The 21,021-nt window shown below is 45.7% G+C and overlaps 1 long non-coding RNA gene across 1 annotated transcript; it reads right to left on the reverse strand.

The window, feature by feature from the left end:
• Positions 1-15,858: 15,858 nt before the first annotated feature.
• On the reverse strand, positions 15,859-19,529 carry LOC126484420 (uncharacterized). Its single transcript, XR_007587851.1, has 3 exons — positions 19,018-19,529; positions 18,778-18,897; positions 15,859-18,717 (listed from the first exon to the last, which is right to left on the reverse strand). It is a non-coding gene; the product is annotated as an uncharacterized LOC126484420 (long non-coding RNA).
• Positions 19,530-21,021: the final 1,492 nt, after the last annotated feature.

Below are 21,021 nucleotides of genomic sequence, written 5' to 3' on the forward strand. Positions count from 1 at the left end.
AAAATAGCAGTATTTTATCTACTTCATAGGAAGCGATATGAACGGTGTAAATTACATGATCATTATTCCTGTAAAACCGTTAATTATAATTATCCAGGTCTTAAAGATACGAAATTGTATTTAGTCATCGATTGTTGTGGTTCTGTGATTCGCACACTTGCCTCACATTCGGAAGGAGAGAGGCGCCTCCATGATAAGGCATCAGACTCATCACTGGAAACAGTGGGCTTTAAATCCTCTCTGACCATCCTGTTTCCCTAAATCGAATAAGGCGAATGTCTGGGTGGTTCCTGTGAAGAGGATAAGGAAAATTTCCTTCCCCAACATTGCTCTGAACTAGCCTGTGATCCGTGTTTAATGATCTTGCTGTCAGTGGAACTTCAAACCCTCATCTTCAGACTCTATTTACCTTCCGAATCCTCGCATGCGCAGGATGTGTAAGTAGGCTGTTTAGGTTTTTATGTTGGTAACGCCACGAAGCGCTGTGTATGAAAATCACTGACTGTGCTGTGTTCAATCTGTGGCTGGTTGGACTCATTGTTGGAGTGTAGAGTTGGGCAGTTGGATGTGGTAGCAACCTTGGGATGTGAACAGCGCGTAGCGTTGGGCAGTTGGAGGTGAGCCGCCAGCAGTGGTGGATGTGGGGAGAGAGATGCCAGAGTTTTGAGCAGACGATCAGGACGCGTGTCCGTCAGAAAAAAATGAGATTTGTTTAATTGTATGTCACAAAATTATTTATATATTATGACTTTGGAACGCTATTAAGGTAAATACATTGTTTGTTCTCTATCAAAATCTTTCATTTGCTAACTATTCCTACCAGTAGTTAGTGCCTTCAGTAGTTAGAATCTTTTATTTAGCTGGCAGTATTGGCGCTCGCTGTAATGCAGTAGTTCGAGTAACGGAGATTTTGTGAGGTAAGTGATTCATGAAAGTTATAGTTTATTGTTAGTCAGGGCCATTCTTTTGTAGGGATTATTGAAAGTCAGATTGCGTTGCGCTAAAAAAAATATTGTGTGTCAGTTTAGTGATGAACAGAATATGTAAAGAGAGAACTGCCCGAGTACGTTCAGTTTTACTGAGCTGTCGTTGTATCAAATAACGTAGAAGTTTACCAGCACAGTAATTCATAATTTTTCTAAGGGGATGTTTCAGATGGCGAGTGGGTCAGCGAACGGCGTGTTTTGTAGACCCCAGCGCCTCGTGACCTCACGCTTCACGTGGGGCCGGAGTGACCGTCTACATCTACCCATATGTCTGCACTCCGCAGCCTACCTCACAGAGTGCCACCTCTTCCCCCTCCCTCACCCCCCCCCCCCAAAAAAAAATCTTGTTCCATTCTCGAATGCCGCGCTGGAACAATAATTGTTGGTAAAGCTCCGCATGAGCTCAGATTCCTCTGACTTTCTAATCGTGATCATTTCGCGAGACGTGCGTGGGAGAAAGTAATACGTCGTCCGAATCTTCGCGGAACGTGCTCTCTGGAAATGTCAACAGTAATCTCCTCCATGAGCCACAACGCCTCTCTTGTAACGCCTGCCACTGGACTTTGTTGAGCAGCTTTGTGACACTCTCACCCTTACTTAACCATCCAATGACGAAACAAGCCGCCCTTCGTAGGATCATCTCTGTCTGTCCCATTAATCCTACTCGGTAAGGGCCCCAGACTGACGAACAGTACTCAAGAATATGTCGAACGAGTGTTTTGTGAACTACTTCTTTTGCTAAAGATTCTCTCAATCGATCTCATTTTGGCATCTGCTTTCCCTACAGTTTGTTTTATGTGGTCATTCCACTTTAGTTCGTTCCCCTTGGTTACTCCTAGGTATTTTACGAAAGTTACAGTTTCCTCTGATTTAACGGCAATAGTATAAACGAACTTCGTCGTCTAATTACAAGAAATATGTTACATTTATTTACGTTCAGGGTCAGTTTCCAATCCCTGCGCGAATCATCGATCCTCCGCAGGTCTTCCTGCATTTCGCTACAGTTTTCTGGCCTTCCAACCTTCCTATAGACAACAGCATCGCCCGCAAATAGCCTTACGGAACCTCCTCCAGCGTTATCCGCTAGACCATTAATATAAACTGTACGAAGTAGCGGTGCATTAACACTCCATTGGGAACTCTCAAAATATCCTCACATTTGTCGAATTTGTATAGTTAAGAACGATGTGTTGAGTTCTGTCTGTGAGGGAGTCTTGTATCCAGTTACAAATCTGGTATAACACTCTGTAAGCTCGTAATTTGTGCACTGAATACCAGTAGGGATCTGTGTAGAATGCTTTCCGGAAATCAGGGTGAACGCTCTGGATCTCATGGACAAATGGAGCGAGCTGATTTTCACAAGATCGCTGTTTCCGGGATCCATGTCGATTCTTATAGAGGGGATTTTGGTTCTCCATAAACGTCACAATGCGTGAGCGGAAAACATGGTCCATAAGTCTACAACAGACTGACGTCAACTATACAGGGTGGTCCATTGATCGCGAGCGGGCCAAATATCTCACGAAATAAGCGTCAAACGAAAAAACTCCAAATAACGAAACTTGAAGGGGGAAACCAGATGGCGCTATGGTTGGCGCGCTAGATGGCGCTGCCATAGGTCAAACGGATATCAACTGCGTTTTTTTTAATAGGAACCCCCATTTTTTATTACACATTCGTGTAGTACGTAAAAATTATGAATATTTTAGTTGGACCACTTTTTTCGCTTTGTGATAGATGGCGCTGTAATGGTCACAAACATATGGCTCACAATTTTAGACGAACAGTTGGTAACAGGTAGGTTTTTTAAATTAAAATACAGAACGTAGGTACGTTTGAACATTTTATTTCGGTTGTTCCAATGTGATACATGTACCATTGTGAACTTATCATTTCTGAGAACGCATGCTGTTAGAGCGTGATTACCTGTAAATACCACATTAATGCAATAAATGCTCAAAATTATGTCCGTCAACCTCAATGCATTTGGTAATACGTGTAACGACATTCCTCTCAACAGCGAGTAGTTCGCCTTCCGTAATGTTCGCACATACATTGGCAATGCGCTGACGCGTGTTGTCAGGCGTTGTCGGTGAATCACGATATCAAATATCCTTCAACTTTCCCCACAGAAAGAAATACGGGGACGTCAGATCCGGTGAACGTGCGGCCATGGTATGGGTGCTTCGACGACCAATGCACCTGTCGTGAAATATGCTGTTTAATATCGCTTCAACGGCACGCGAGCTATGTGCCGAACATCCATCATGTTGGAAGTACATCGCCATTCTGTCATGCAGTGAAACATCTTGTAGTAACATCGGTAGAACATAACGTAGGAGCCGGCCGAAGTGGCCGTGCGGTTAAAGGCGCTGCAGTCTGGAACCGCAAGACCGCTACGGTCGTAGGTTCGAATGCTGCCTCGGGCATGGATGTTTGTGATGTCCTTAGGTTAGTTAGGTTTAACTAGTTCTAAGTTCTAGGGGACTAATGACCTCAGCAGTTGAGTCCCATAGTGCTCAGAGCCATAACGTAGGAAATCAGCATACATTGCACCATTTAGATTGCCATCGGTAAAATGGGGGCCAATTATCCTTCCTCCCATAATGCCGCACCATACATTAACTCGCCAAGGTCGCTGATGTTCCACTTGTCGCAGCCATCGTGGATTTTCCGTTGCCCTATAGTGCATATTATGCCGGTTTACGGTACCGCTGTTGGTGAATGACGCTTCATCGCTAAATAGAACGCGAGCAAAAAATCTGTCATCGTCCCGTTATTTCTCTTGTGCCCAGTGGCAGAACTGTACACGACGTTCAAAGTCGTCACCATGCAATTCCTGGTGCAAAGAAATATGGTACGTGTGCAATCGATGTTGATGTAGCATTCTCAACATCGATGTTTTTGACATTCCCGATTCTCGCGTAATTTGTCTGCTACTGATGTGCGGATTAGCCGCGACAGCAGTTAAAACACCTACTCGGGCATCATCATTTGTTGCAGGTCGTGGTTGACGTTTCACGTGTGGCTGAACACTTACTGTTTCCTTAAATAACGTAACTATCCGGCGAACGGTCCGGACACTTGGATGATGTCGTCCAGGATACCGAGCAGCATACATAGCACACGCCCGTTGGGCATTTTGATCACAATAGCCATACATCAACACGATATCGACCTTTTCCGCCATTGGTAAACGGTCCATTTTAACACGGGTAATGTATCACGAAGCAAATACCGTCCGCACTGGCAGAATGTTACGTGATACTACGTACTTATAAGCTTGTAACTATTACAGCGCCATCTGTCACAAAGCGAAAAAAGTGGTCCAACTAAAACATTCATATTTCTTTACGTACTACACGAATATGTAATAAAAAATGGGGGTTCCTATTTAAAAACACGCAGTTGATATCCGTTTGACCTATGGCAGCGCCGTCTAGCGGGCCAACCATAGCGCCATCTGGTTTCCGCCTTCAAACTAGACGAGTTTCGTTCTTTGGAGTTTTTTCGTTTGACGCTTATTTCGTGAGATATTTGGCCCGGTCACTAGCAAAGGATCATCCTGTATAGGCATATAATTATGTGCGTCGGTCCGACGACTTATCTTGGAAACGGGAATAACCTGCGATTTTTTTAATTTTCTATTCTGCGATCGCTTATCTTATCTGCCATTTCCACACTTGTGAGATGTCTGAAAGGAGGAGCTGTATTATGATCTTTCCTATAAATGTAGCGAATTATGTTTTGTTTTTGCTCTATGTCCAAAGTCTGCCCACATGCCCCACTAAGTTAGTCCTTTTGGAACACGATTCAGCTCCTTGGCACGATGGTTACCCGTAAGGTCTTTTGTAACTATCCACTCTCTGTTTTCCAGTGTAAGGTGTGTTTACAGGCAGTACTAGAAATGCGCACACATCCTCGGCGGTTACTCGTCAAATGTAGTGAGAAAAGTCACAGTAGCGGGAGAAGTAACTTGGTCATGGGTGTGATGGCCAAGAACTCGAGGGAACTGTGTTATAGCTGGGCTGAAAACCTAGTGAACCCAATGGAATTTGGGCTCGACCAGCCGTCTGGCGTGGCCACTTGCGTTCTGCATTCCTCTTCAGGGTACAGTTGGACGTGGTGCTCACTGTATGGATACCGAAGCTGATTTACATCGATGGATTGGCGTAGTGTGACATGACTGAGGTAGCACCACCTCCACATTGGTTCCCCCAGGGCGCTGGTCGTAAGTGAAAGTTTGCCGGTCAGTAGCTAGTTGCGCTCCTCCAATTGGAGGGTCCATCCCCTTTTTATGGGTAGTTTTCGCCTACATTAGTGACATTTGGGGGCGAGTAGCGATGGTGATGGAGTGACTGCACGATGTACTATACAAAGATTGAAGCAACCTTCAGTCGAATTGCTAAAGCATGCCTATACACAGGGTCGTATAGTAAATTACTCAGCCCTTTAATATCAAGAGTGCTGAATCAAAAAATACCCTACTTAGTGTGTATTTCTGATCTCTATTGAAGCGACTCCGTCATAGTTCGAACATTGACTCGCTTTTATAACTGAACCTCAGCAGGGAGTCTATGGGGCAAGATTCTCGTCCTTTCCAACAATTGTCTCGCTACTGTCTCAGCATCGCCTCAAATTGAGTGTAACTCCCGCGGCAGATCAATGGCTTCGCTCCTATCAGCATACAAAGCAAACGACGTTGAAATTTGGTTTGGGCGAGATGCAGGAGTTGGACAAAAATGTGGAAACACAGAGAGCATTGCAGATGCTAGCCAAGCCTGCAAGTTTCGCTGTTTGATTTGACCACGAAGAGCATCCATGCAATGTCCTCAATTGTTTCAAGTGTTAATTATGGTCAGAACAATCTTATGTGTAGTCGTGAGTGCTTTATGTCGGGCCTAGGTGAATTCCAACCTAGGCAAATTGTTGGTCCTCGTGTGGTGAGTGCTCCGTTAACCAAGGTAGTCGAAGTGTTTGGTGTTTGAAGAGGCATCGTATCGAAGATTTGTACCGTATACAGGGTGAGCGGGAAAAAAAAATGATGCCGCGCTGGGTAGTCGCTCGTTCTGAGGCGTCCTGCCACGGCTCGTGCGGCTTCCTCCCGTCGGAGGTTCGAGTGCTCCCTTGGGCAAGGGTGTGTGTGTTGTCCTTAGCGTAAGTTAGATTAAGTATTGTGTAAGCCTACGACGGATGACCTCAGCAGTTTGTCCCATAGGAACTTGCCTCCACCACCACCAAGAAACATCATCTGGTAAGTCAACAACGCGGACGGAAGTCATCGTGGCAGACGGTCGTTGAAGAGCACTGTCACGAAAAATGCGAGTAAGATAGAACTATAGAACTGAATGGTGCACTCGCGAACCCTGTAATTGTTGTGGTCTTCAGACCAAAGACAGTTTAATGCAACTCTCCATGCTATTCTATCCTGTGCAAGCCTCTTCATCTCCAAATAACTACTGCAACCCACATCCTTCTGAATCTGCTTAGTGTATTCATATTGTGGCCTCCCTCTACGATTTTTACCCTCCACGCTTCCCTCCAATATTAAATTGGTTATCCCTTGATGCTTCAGAACGTATCCTACCAACCGATCCCTTCTTCTAGTCAAGTTGTGCCACAAATTCCTCTTCTCCCCAGTTCTGTCCAGTACCTACTCATTAGTTACGTGATCTACTCATCTAGTCTTCAGCATTCTTCTGTACCACCACACCTGGAAAGCTTCTAATCTCTTCTTGTCTACACTGTTTATCGCAAGCACTATCAGCATAAAAACAACATCAAGGGAGATTTATACGTTGGGAATTGCAGGGCCAGCTGCAAATGACTGTAGCCGGAAAACGTGGTCTCGAAGCCATAAAACCTGGACTGTGGAACACTTGAACAAAGTCATTTGGCTGGATAGTCTTGTTTCACACAGTTTCCAACTTCTACATCTACATTTATACTCCGCAAGCCACCCAACGGTGTGTGGCGGAGGGCTCTTTACGTGCCACTGTCATTACCTCCCTTTCCTGCCAGTCGCGTATGGTTCGCGGGAAGAACGACTGCCGGAAAGCCTCCGTGCACGCTCGAATCTCTCTAATTTTCCATTCGTGATCTCCTCCGGAGGTATATGTAGGGGGCAGCAATATATTCGATACCTCATCCAGAAACGCACCCTCTAGAAACCTGGACAGCAAGCTACACCGCGATGCAGAGCGCCTCTCTGGCAGAATCTGCCACTTGAGTTTGCTAAACATCTCCGTAACGCTATCACGCTTACCAAATAACCCTGTGACGAAACACGCCGCTCTTCTTTGCATCTTCTCTATTTCCTCTGTCAACCCGACCTGGTACGGATCCCACACTGATGAGCAGTACTCAAGTATAGGTCGAAGGAGTGTTTTGTAAGGCACCTCCTTTGTTGATGGACTACATTTTTTAAGGACTCTCCCAATGAATCTCAACCTGGCACCCGCCTTACCAACAATTAATTTTATATGATCATTCAATTTCAAATCGTTCCGTACGCATACTCCCAGATATTTTACAGAAGTAACTGCTACCAGTGTTTGTTCCGTTATCATATAACCATACAATAAAGGATCCTTCTTTCTATGTATTCGCAATACATTACATTTGTCTATGTTAAGGGTCAGTTACCACTCCCTGCACCAAGTGCCTATCCGTTGCAGATCTTCCTGCATTTCGCTGTAATTTTCTAATGCTACAACTTCTCTGCGTACTACAGCATCATCCGGGAAAAGCCGCAAGGAACTTCCGACACTATCTATTAGGTCATTTATATATATTGTGAAAAGCAATGGTCCCATAACACTCCCCTGTGGCACGCCAGAGGTTACCTTAACTTCTGTAGATGTCTCTGCATTGAGAACAACATGCTGTGTTCTGTTTGCTAAAAACTTTTCAATCCAGCCGCACAGCTGGTCTGATATTCCGTAGGCTCTTACTTTGTTTGTCAGGCGAAAGTGCGGAACTTTATCGAACGCCTTCCGGAAGCCAAGGAAAATGGCATCTGCCGGGGAGCCTGTATCTAATATTTTCTGGGACTCATGAACAAATAAAGCGAGTTGGGTCTCATTTCCAATCATTTGGAACCTTCCGTTCCTCTAGAGACTTGCGGTACACGGCTGTTAGAAAGGGGGGGGGGGGGGGGCAAGTTCTTTCGCGTGCTCTGTGTAGAATCGAACTGGTATCCCGTCAGGTCCAGTGGACTTTCCTCTGGTGAGTGATTTCAGTTGCTTTTCTATTCCTTGGACACTTATTTCGATGTCAGTCATTTTTTCGTTTGTGCGATGATTTGGAGAAGGAACTGCAGTGTGGTCTTCCTCTGTGAAACAGCTTTGGAAAAAGGTGCTTAGTATTTCAGCTTTACGCCTGTCATCCTCTGTTTCAATGCCATTATCATCCCAGAGTGTCTGGATATGCTGTTTCGAAGCACTTACTGATTTAAGGTAAGACCAGAACTTCCAAGGATTTTCTGTCAAGTCGGTACATAGAACTTTACTTACGAATTCACTGAACGCTTCACGCATAGCCCTCCTTACGCTAACTTTGACATCGTTTAGCTTCTGTTTGTCTGAGAGGTTCTGGCTGCGACTACCGGTCGAGTTTACTTGCCAGGAGTGAAACATTGCGGGAATTCGGTGATGATTTGATTGCCTTATCGTGGTATCCCATGATCACCATTGGTACTCTGCGATGTCGCATTACTGCCACAGATTATGTGACCATTTCGGCTGGTCAGGTCCACTCCATGGCACAATGTTTGCTCACGAATGGTGGTACTGTCTTCCAAAGTGACTGAGCCCTTGTTCATACGCCAGGCATCGTCCAAGACTGTTTTGTAAGCACGATGATGAATTGTCGTATCTTCCCTGGCCACCTTAGTCAACAGATGCAATATTATTAAGTCTTTGTGGTCTACTTTGGAGAGAAGAGTGCGTGATAGCGATTCACCTTCACCATCGTCACCTAAACTTGAACAGTTTTGCGGGAAGAGGGGTGTAAGATTTCCTTAAAAAGCATGCAGGACCTTCATTTACACAATCCGAGACAGCTGGAAGATGTTTTGAATGCTAACACTTTTCCTACACCATATTAGGCATGAAGTGTGGTGTGTTTTTAGTGTTTTCATGTTTTTTTTATCCACTGCCCCTAATTGGCGTGAAAAGTGGCAGTATACACCGAACGGTAAAACGTGTAAGGTCCTCCACATGACTGTTTTTAAAAAGAACCGCTGAATTTCGGTTACACGACAAGTAGTACAAATTTAAAAGTTGTCGGTAACAGTGCGTATGATTTGTCTACATTAACTAGGAATATTGTACACTCATGGTACTCTAAGACCTACATCGTCTTAATAGGACGTAACACTGTTTTTCGAAATTGACTGGAAAACTGGGCCGGCCGGGGTGACCGAGGGGTTCTAGGCGCTACAGTCTGGAACCGCGCGACCGCTACTGTCGCAGGTTCGAATCCTGCCTCGGGCATGGATGTGTGTGCTGTCCTTAGGTTAGTTAGGTTTAAGTAGTTCTAAGTTCTAGGGGACTGATGACCTCAAAAGTCCCACAGTGCTCAGAGCCATTTCAACCATTTTTTGGAAAACTGGCCTCGACCATTATATCTGAAGGACGCGTCGTACCTTACTAGTAGTTTTGCCTCAATGTAGGAGAAATGCTGCTGTTTGCAATCTGTGGCTGTTGGTTTCTTATACACAAAGGACCGAGCCGATAGTTGCCGTCCGCTTGTCCGGCACATCCACACAACGTGCACGTGAGGACATGGTTTGTCTGCGACGACAATGCAAATCAAGATCTTTGAGCGCTGTCAGAATAGCACTACAAATGCTGCAGCGACAATCTCCCTCTTGTCCCTGTAGAAGGTCAACAATCTTAGGCACCCACCCAACAAGAAACCTTTCGATACTCCACAGAGTCCCGTCTCTGATGACCTCGTCATCGAGGGGACGTTGAATCATCGTATTTTTTCAACCCAACCACATTATCTTAAATACTGTTCTATAACATGTCGTGCTCCTGGCTACCAGCCATCATAGCAGGGCAACGTTAATCAAAAAATTAACTTCGCTAATCGTTAATCCGTTACTAAAATACACTCCTGGAAATGGAAAAAAGAACACATTGACACCGGTGTGTCAGACCCACCATACTTGCTCCGGACACTGCGAGAGGGCTGTACAAGCAATGATCACACGCACGGCACAGCGGACACACCAGGAACCGCGGTGTTGGCCGTCGAATGGCGCTAGCTGCGCAGCATTTGTGCACCGCCGCCGTCAGTGTCAGCCAGTTTGCCGTGGCATACGGAGCTCCATCGCAGTCTTTAACACTGGTAGCATGCCGCGACAGCGTGGACGTGAACCGTATGTGCAGTTGACGGACTTTGAGCGAGGGCGTATAGTGGGCATGCGGGAGGCCGGGTGGACGTACCGCCGAATTGCTCAACACGTGGGGCGTGAGGTCTCCACAGTACATCGATGTTGTCGCCAGTGGTCGGCGGAAGGTGCACGTGCCCGTCGACCTGGGAACGGACCGCAGCGACGCACGGATGCACGCCAAGACCGTAGGATCCTACGCAGTGCCGTAGGGGACCGCACCGCCACTTCCCAGCAAATTAGGGACACTGTTGCTCCTGGGGTATCGGCGAGGACCATTCGCAACCGTCTCCATGAAGCTGGGCTACGGTCCCGCACACCGTTAGGCCGTCTTCCGCTCACGCCCCAACATCGTGCAGCCCGCCTCCAGTGGTGTGGCGACAGGCGTGAATGGAGGGACGAATGGAGACGTGTCGTCTTCAGCGATGAGAGTCGCTTCTGCCTTGGTGCCAATGATGGTCGTAAGCGTGTTTGGCGCCGTGCAGGTGAGCGCCACAATCAGGACTGCATACGACCGAGGCACACAGGGCCAACACCCGGCATCATGGTGTGGGGAGCGATCTCCTACACTGGCCGTACACCACTGGTGATCGTCGAGGGGACACTGAATAGTGCACGGTACATCCAAACCGTCATCGAACCCATCGATCTACCATTCCTAGACCGGCAAGGGAACTTGCTGTTCCAACAGGACAATGCACGTCCGCATGTATCCCGTGCCACCCAACGTGCTCTAGAAGGTGTAAGTCAACTACCCTGGCCAGCAAGATCTCCGGATCTGTCCCCCATTGAGCATGTTTGGGACTGGATGAAGCGTCGTCTCACGCGGCCTGCACGTCCAGCACGAACGCTGGTCCAACTGAGGCGCCAGGTGGAAATGGCATGGCAAGCCGTTCCACAGGACTACATCCAGCATCTCTACGATCGTCTCCATGGGAGAATAGCAGCCTGCATTGCTGCGAAAGGTGGATATACACTGTACTAGTGCCGACATTGTGCATGCTCTGTTGCCTGTGTCTATGTGCCTGTGGTTCTGTCAGTGTGATCATGTGATGTATCTGACCCCAGGAATGTGTCAATAAAGTTTCCCCTTCCTGGGACAATGAATTCACGGTGTTCTTATTTCAATTTCCAGGAGTGTAGTTAACTACGTTAAGTGTTACTTACCAGGAGATTGATCGGAAGTTAAAGTTGCTCGTAAATCGTTTACTCGTAATAGTAAACTTCCTTTTGTGAGTGTAGTGAAATGAACAAGGGAATCGAACATATTGCCGTTGCTTAAATTAAAATATTTTGGTTGGGGACGTATAGGTAAGACTTCGACGATAGAGAAACAGTTTAGTTTTATAATTATTTACTTATCAGTATTAAATCACGGTAGACTCAAAATACGGGTGAATCATGTAGTATCTGACATAAGGTGCATATTTCCCTTCACGAACATCAACATGTTCAAAGCTCTCAACGAAGGGCGAGGTTCACTTATGGGACAACATGTTTTTGCCCACAGCAAAAAACCGTTCCACTGCAGCACTCGAAGGTATAGGGGTATTATATTTAATAAGCAATTTTACTAAAACCTTTTCCGCAAGAAACAGCGCATCGTTAAGGCTCGAATTGTTAGCTACAATTGTTGATGTTTTAGGCAAGCATAGACTTCAAACGAAAACTATTTGTTCCCTCGACCTGGATATAAAGGTAACGTAATTACTTAAATGCGCCCAAGGATTTCCATCAGTTGTAGAGCTGCAGTCTGATTCCACGATTTAGTTTCCACAGTCAATCCGCTAACAGAAAGTAGTACTTAACGCTAACTCAGAAAAAAAAACAATTACAGCTATAACACCTAGTTATTCTCGCTCTCGGTCGATTGTTAACATCAATCGTTCGCTGCTCGGTGTTGCCACACACTTAGATGACCCACACTTGTCAGTAAATGATTCCCGTGTGCGACGCTGCGTCATTTTTGTCGCAAATAGTAGGTACCCAATTATCGATTAACGGACGCAAAGGAAGTTGACTGGAAAGGAGAAAGGAAGCCAGGAGCAAGTGACTGAAGGGGACAAATCCGGCACAGGGCAAAGCACAATTTGAGGAGGTCCGAAAGACTACACAAGCAACTCTGAGAAGAGCAAAGAGGAAATACATAAGGGATATCATCATTGAAGCAGAAACAGACTTCAGAGGACAAAAGACTAGGGAAATGTTTCGGAAGGTGAAGTACCTCTTCAAAGGTCACCAGGCCAAGCAGAAATTTGTCAAAGATTCCCATGATAAGATCCTGACGAACGATAGGGACATAGCTGAGAGATAGAAAGAGTACTTTCGACAGCTGCTAAATTGTGATGAACCCGAACTGCAGTTTGATTTCCAGTACCCAATTACACCCGATGCAGACTATCCCCCACATACCCTGGATGAGATAAAGACCAGAATCAGACACCTTAAACAGAATAAGAGCCCAGGTGAAGATGGAATACAGGTTGAAATGATCCTGGCAGGAGGAGAGAAACTTGCAGAAAAAATACACCGACTGATACAGGCAATATGGACCAAGAAGAACTGCCAGAAGAATGGAAAACAGCTCTGATCTGTCCAATACATAAGAAGGGTGACAAACTGAAATGTGACAACTATCGACGAATCGCCCTGCTTAACGTCTGCTGTAAGATCCTGTCCAATTGCCTCATACATAGAATTCAGCCAGTGGCAGAATCGGTGATGGGGAGTACCAGGGAGGTTTTCGGCCAGGACAGTCAACAGTAGATCATATCTTCAGTCTCCGGCAGCTCACTGAGAAACTGGGTGAATATGGTAAAGATTTGCATATTTTGTTCGTTGATTTTAAGAAGGCCTATGATTGCATACATCGCAAGAGCCTGCTCAACTGTTTAAGGGAGTTTGGCATAGCAGTGAAACTCATCAATCTGATTAAGATCTGTCTGAACGAAACACGTGCAAAGGTGAAGATAAGAAATCGCGTAACTGAGGAGTTTGAAATTGTGACAGGACTCAGGCAAGGAGTGGGCTGTCCCCTATCCTGTTCAACTTTGCCCTCGAGAAGATCGTACGCGAGACCTTCCAAGAGAACGAATGGATTGAAATCGAAGGAAAGAGACTGGCATACTTAGCCTATGCAGACGACATCTGTTTACTCTCTAGGTCGGAAGAGGAGCTGGAGCAAATGACCAAAGCACTAAAGGAGGCTGCCAGCAAATTTGGGCTAAACATAAACGAAGCCAAGACAGAGTACCTCGTTATGACGCGTGGTCATTGTCAGACTGCTGATCATCTACAATCACTGCAGGTTGGGGACCAGTCCTACAAGAGAGTGCAAGAATTTAAATACCTATGGGCACTTTTCACTGAGAACTCGTCATGTCAAGCAGAGATCAATGCTAGAATACAAGCAGGAAACCGATCTTACCACAGCCTAGTACAACTGCTTCGGTCCAGATATCTTTCCAGACTGTTCAAGATTCGACTGTACAAAACCCTGATCCAGCCCGTTGTTCTATAAGGCTGTGAGACATGGAGTGTCCGGAAACAGGACTTCCATAAGCTCCTTGTTTTTGAGAGAAAAGTGCTTCGGAAGATCTTCGGTCCAGTTCTGGATGCAGGTACAAGGGAATGGAGGATCAGATACAACCAAGAGCTTGAGAAACTATACCAGCAGCCCAACATAGCAGGAACTGTCAAAGCCAAACAATTGCAGTGGGCCGGCCATGTGGCCCGGATGGAGGATCTCAGATGGCCTCGGAAGCTCCTGGACTTCACACCTACAGGAAAGAGACCGCCAGGGAGACCCAAGAAGCGGTGGAGGGATGGACTCCATGAAGATTTAAACCAAGTGTCAATAGATGTGAACGGATGGCGGATAGCAGCAATGGACAGAATACAGTGGAGGAGGAAACTTGTAGATGCGTGCGGTCCACTGGGCCTGATCACGTAGTAGTACAGGGTGATTCAAAAAGAATACCACAACTTTAGGAATTTAAAACTCTGCAACGACAAAAGGCAGAGCTAAGCACTATCTGTCGGCGAATTAAGGGAGCTATAAAGTTTCATTTAGTTGTACATTTGTTCGCTTGAGGCGCTGTTGACTAGACGTCAGCGTCAGTTGATGCTAAGTTGGCGATCGCTCAACAGAAAGCTTTTTGTGTTATTGAGTACGGCAGAAGTGAATCGACGACAGTTGTTCAGCGTGCATTTCGAACGAAGTATGGCGTTAAACCTGCTGATAGGTGGTGTATTAAACGTTGGTATAAACAGTTTACAGAGAATGGGTGTTTGTGCAAAGGGAAAAGTTCTGGACGGCCGAGAACGAGTGATGAAAATGTAGCACGCATCCAGCAAGCATTTGTTCGCAGCCCAGGAAAATCGACTCGCAGAGCTAGCAGAGAGTTGCAAATTCCACAATCAACTGTATGGAGAGTCCTACGAAAAAGGTTAGTTATGAAACCTTATCCCGAGGCGATGGATCGGCCGCCAGGCAGCCCGTGACAGAGCACTTCATCACTGGCCTCCAAGAAGCCTTGATCTTACCCCCTGCGATTTTTTCTTATGGGGGTATGTTAAGGATATGGTGTTTCGGCCACCTCTCCCAGCCACCATTGATGATTTGAAACGAGAAATAACAGCAGCTATCCAAACTGTTACGCCTGATATGCTACAGAGAGTGTGGAACGAGTTGGAGTATCGGGTTGATATTGCTCGTGTGTCTGGAGGGGGCCATATTGAACACCTCTGAACTTGTTTTTGAGTGAATAAAAACCTTTTTAAATACTCTTTGTAATGATGTATAACAGAAGGTTATATTATGTTTCTTTCATTAAATACACATTTTTTAAGTTGTGGTATTCTTTTTGAATCACCCTGTAGTAGTAGTAAAGGAAGTTGACGGAGCTTAAACGAGTCCGTTAACGTTTGTTACAATTAGCTTAAAAATTAATCCGTTGCTCGAAAAATTAACTTCGTTAACTAACGATTAACGGGTTAAGGGTCATGTGCGTAACTATGGCAACCACATGCGCACAAGCCGAACGCCTCTCATCGTTGCAAGCACGCTGGCGATGGTGTCTGTTGCGAACAGGCGCCGTCTAGTTCTCCTCAACAGTTAATGAGCCACCATACGCCACACAAACTGAAATACTTACCTCGGTACAAAGGCTGCATATCCTCTTGCATTTTAATGGGTGTTCCTCGTCCGCTGCAAAGGAAACGAATAAAGCACCTCCTCTCGTTTGACATCCACGTCTTGAGTACAACAGCCATCTTTCCGGATTTGCATTGGCGTATTTCAGAATGACTATCCCAGACGACTTGGTCTCAGCAAAATCGGTGATGGTCTCCAGTAGGTGAAGTCGAGGCCCTAATGCGAGAATCCTGCAGCACTATACACTACGCTAGATAGCTGGAACAGTGGTAGATCAGGAAACATTTATTGTGAACTGAGAAATCATTATTTCAACATAAACTGTAACCACTGTTTATTTTTGTTACATGTATTTGTATATGGCAAAATTTAATATACAGTGTTCATATTTAATAATAACAACAATAACAACAGCAGTCTTATCTTTATTGTTGCATGGAACGTACCGTGGAATAGCTGGTCCAATGGAGTTACGCTCCCTATGTACATATTTACATTGTCTACGTCCACCTAAGTAATTAATTTCCTAAAGTAAGGCTGGACAATTGATAGATTATAATTACTTGCCCCTCAGTCATTTTGCTATCAAAAGGACGCTAAAATAACAAACGAAGAAAGTTACAAAAGACGCTCTCTGTGTTGATATTATTTTAGATGTTGGCAAAACTACGTAGACGGTTGAAAGAGTTTATATCAATAGGGTTGCTTTCGTTATTTTCAGAAAGTAAGAAATTAAAGTCTGGGTTTCAATATTTCAGCGATACTCAGAAGGCCGTTCGAAAATACATACACTGAAAGCAAATGGGAAATTATGCAAAACAGACGCGACTATGTGAAAATTGTGTGGTCGTATTCCTGTAAAGTAAAAATAATCTCCAGTACCTATTATAATGCGTCATTTCTTTTCTGAATGCGGTGTGATCGTAAGAGTCTTCCTCACTCGCTTGATTTTTTAAAATGTTGGTAATGCGAAGGACCGCATAGTTTTTATTTCAAGTTATGCACTGTTTCCACGCGCTGATTCTCCTGTTATTTCTCCATATCTGTGTGACATTATTGTCATATAATGCTGTGCGACATCAATTCAGTTTTCGCCCACTATTTTGCCGCCACATCTGTGGGCGCTGGAAATGAGTACACGGAGAGGAAGCTTCGCACCCTCCTAGCGGTGCAAGTGGGCCCCGATCTCGGGTCTCGTTTGTCGGCAGAGGGTAGTCTGTGATTCTCTTTAGGTCAAGCATGTTTCCCTGGGGTATTCAGAAACTTACGCAGAAGCCAGCCTGCAGCCCGCCTTTATGAGAATATCGACAGCATCGCGCTGCGTGCTGGACAGTGAACCACGTTACCACCTGCTGGAGATAGAAGCAAGACATTTTATTTTTGCTCTTCTGCGTTACTTCAAAGGCTGAGACATCTTGGTGCCTAGCATGGGAGTGTCGGTTGCATTTAATTCAAAATGTCTGATTCATCCAATGAGATTGTGTCGCCTGACCTAGCACATGGGCCAACCAATTAAAGTATCACTGCTTCAGCCCAGTGCCAATCTCATGATGGTAAAATATACGTGTTGTACACAAAGAAGTGGGAAATTTGCTTTTCTTTCTCCCATATTCGGTAAATTTTGCCACATTTCTCGTCCTATACACTGGCAATAGCTTGGAGTCACCCCATTAGTCGTTGAATTTTTGAAAGGTTGGAAGTTGAGAAAGAGAAAGTAAGTTCTGGGGCATTCGAGGACAAACAGCGGATGAGTCAAGAGACCTGCAGATACGGACAGCTGGAGGAGATTTGAGCTGACTACCAGCTGGGGCTGCTGAGCATACTTTGCTGATCACCAGGAGATGTAAGTTCTCATACCCCGCCGTAGTGCAAACTGCAATCTGAGCAGCTCGTTTCTCTTATATTTATGGCAGGTAACTTGCGTTTCTTATTTAATTTCAACTTGTATCATGTTTCAATAATATCGTCTCTGTGACCTGCTCGGACAAGGATATCTGGGTCTTCATTCTTCATGCCGTCTTCCTTTCGATTTGTTACCTCCCACAGTGTTAGCATCACTTCGTAATTCAATTAATATTCAATCAATATTGTTTCTTTGACCACTTTTGATTAATCTTAAAAAAGTAAATAAAATTCTGATAAAGACAGACTTAACTTCTATTTCAAGATCCTAAAATTGTCATACAACTTTCCTGGTTAAGTGACCCATTAAAAAATTAATATAATCAGGTACACTACCAAGTTGTGCTTTGCTCTGTAACTGCTGTCCTTGCTTACAGTGGCCAAGTACAAGAATAATTTATTTATTACTTTGAGGAAGGAATGAGCATTGCATACATTCGGGTTACGTAGCACGACGCTGCTCAACAGCACTTAAAAGACTTCGAAGTATCAGTTATACTGTGGTTACTTCCACGTAATGACATTCCGTACTCCGCGCTCACTACATTTTAGTATCTCCTTCCAAACAATCTGAACGAATGGGCTCCCCAAGACATGGTGTGCTAGTTAATATGGGTACGATTTTTAGTTCTACAAAGTCTAATAAACAATGCAAGTTTCTCGGATATTTGATCATTATTGAAAAACTATTTTCGGTAGTGCAACGAAGTTAATATGGAGACAACCTGTGGTCAATTAGTTTTTATACCTAAGTCTCAATGTTGCTATTGTTAATGGGTTTCTTCGATTAACACTGTAACTTTACTTCTAGCGATTTCCTCTAGTCTAGAGGTCACAGTGCCGTAGTGTTTACCAGTTGAGTGAACCCATTCGTGGTTTTGTCCCTCACTTGGGCACAGGTCGTTTAGTGTTGTTTCATTTATCACTTTGTCAGTATAAGAGATGTGTGAGAAAAGTAATGAGACCAAAGTTTTTGTATTTTTCAAATAAGAATATTGTCATCCTGAAAGGAGTTGTCTTCGACAGCTTCACACCGGCAGAGTCGTTGTTCCCAGTTTTGGTAGCAGCGCTGAAAGGCTTCAACTGGTAAGGCTTTTAACATGTCCGTCACGTTCTTTTGAATGTCGTTTTAGGGCATTTTTTTAATATCAGGGGAGGAAAAAAGTCACAAGGACTCAGATCTTGTGAATAGGGAGGCTGTGGAACAACTTGAATGCCTTTTGAGAAAAAATTTCGTAATGGAAGTGATCGGGGCTGTGGAACAACAAGAATACCTTTTGAGGAAAAAAAAATCCGTAATGGAAGTGATCGGGGCTGTGGAACAACAAAAATACCTTTTGAGAAAAAAAAAATCCGTAATGGAAGTGATCGGGGCTGTGGAACAACAAAAATACCTTTTGAGAAAAAAAAAATCCGTAATGGAAGTGATCGGGGCTGTGGAACAACAAGAATACCTTTTGAGAAAAAAAAAAATCCGTAATGAAAGTGATCAGGGCTGTGGAACAAGAAGAATACCTTTTGATAAAAAAAAATCAGTAATGGAAGTGATCGGGGCTGTGGAACAACAGGAATACCTTTTGAGAAAAAAAATTCCGTAATGGAAGTGATCGGGGCTGTGGAACAACAAGAATACCTTTTGAGAAAAAAAATTCCGTAATGGAAGTGGTCGTGTGACGTGGAGCGTTGTCACGATGCAGCATCCACTTGTCTGCGATGCCCGATCTCAATAGATTCACCCTCGTCTCGAGTCTTTTACGGATATCTTTGCAAAATAGTTGTTGGCAGTTTGTATTGGAGGAGCAAATTCTGCATGCACGATACCTTTCTGCAATATTTACTTTTGTGATAAACTTGCACTGAACAGAGTCCAGTACATTTTTGAAACGGTTCATTCGAATAATATGGACCCAAGCAACCACCGGAGGAGCCACAAAATGTGACCACGTAATGTGATACGAGAGAGAGAGTAGTAGTAGTTGATGTGTTTGGTCAGACGGCGGCGACCTCGAGGCGCGCCTTCCTGGCGGCGAGCAGCGCGTGCGGCGACGGCGGCCCGCAGCCGGGCTCCGGCGAGACGCCGCGCTCGAACGTGAGCAGCACGGCCGGCCACTGGCGGCGGTCGCGCGCGTCCGCCGCGGCCACGACGCGCCTGCGCGCCAGCTGCAGCTGCTGCTGCTGCGCGAGGCGGCGCGCGCGCCGGAAGCTGAGCAGGCCGCGCAGCTCGCCGCTGAGGCCGCCGCCCGCGCCAGCGGGCGACGCGGTGCGCTTCGGCGTCGGCGCCGGAGAGGCCGGCGGCGCCGCGGACACCCACCACAACTCGCGGCGGCCGCGCGGGTCCACGCGCGTCACCAAGCGCCCGCCTGCCCCCAGCTCTCGGCCGATCTGCGGGAAGAGAGAGGGCCACTCAAAGATACGGAATCCTATGAGCTGGCGCTAGACGATTCGGAAGCCCACTCATGATACGCTACTGGCCATTAAAATTGCTACACCAAGAAGAAATGCAGATGATAAATGGATATTCATTGGACAAATATATTATACTAGAACTGACATGTGATTACATTTTCACGCAATTTGGGTGTATAAATCCAGAGAAATCAGTACCCAGAACAACCACCGCTGGCCGTAATAACGGCCTGGATACGCCTGGGCATTGAGTCAAACAGAGCTTGGATGGCGTGTACAGGTACAGCTCCCCATGCAGCTTCAACACGCTACGTCAGTTCGTCAAGAGTAGTGACTGGCGTATTGTGACGAGCCAGTTGCTCGGCCACCATTCACCAGGCGTTTTCAATTGGTGAGAGATCTGGAGAATGTGCTGGCCAGGGCAGCAGTCGAACATTTTCTGTATCCAGGAAGGCCCGTACAGGACCTGCAACATGCGGTCATGCGTTATCCTGCTGAAATGTAGGGTTTCGCAGGGAGCGAATGGAGGGTAGAGCCACGGGTCGTAACACATATGAAATGTAACGTCCACTGTTCAAAGTGCAGTCAATGCGAACAAGAGGTGACCGAGGCGTGTAACCCCATACTATCACGCTGGGTGATACGCCAGTATGGCGATGACGAATACGCGCTTCCAATGTGCGTTCACCAAACACGGATGCGACCATCGTGATGCTGTAAACAGAACCTGGATTCATCCGAAAAATTGACGTTTTGCCATTCGCGCACGCAGGTTCGTCGTTGAGAACACCATCGCAGGTGCTCCTGTCTGTGATGCAGCGTCAAGGGTAACCTCAGCCATGATCTCCGAGCTCATAGTCCATGCTCCTGCAAACGTCGTGGAACTGTTCGTGCAGATGGTTGTTGTCTTGCAAACGTCCCCATCTGTTGACTCAGGGATCGAGACGTGGCTGCACGATCCGTTACAGCCATGCGGATAAGATGCCTGTCATCTCGACTGCTAGTGATACGAGGCCGTTCGGATCCAGCACGGCGTTCTGTATTACCCTCCTGAACCCATAGATTCCATATTCTGCTAACAGTCATTGGATCTCGACCAACGCGAGCAGCAATGTCGCGATACGATAAACCGCAATCGCGATAGACTACAATCCGCCCTTTATCAAAGTCGT

Source organism: Schistocerca serialis, chromosome 6, assembly GCF_023864345.2.
Source record: "Schistocerca serialis cubense isolate TAMUIC-IGC-003099 chromosome 6, iqSchSeri2.2, whole genome shotgun sequence".
Lineage (NCBI taxonomy): Eukaryota > Metazoa > Arthropoda > Insecta > Orthoptera > Acrididae > Schistocerca > Schistocerca serialis.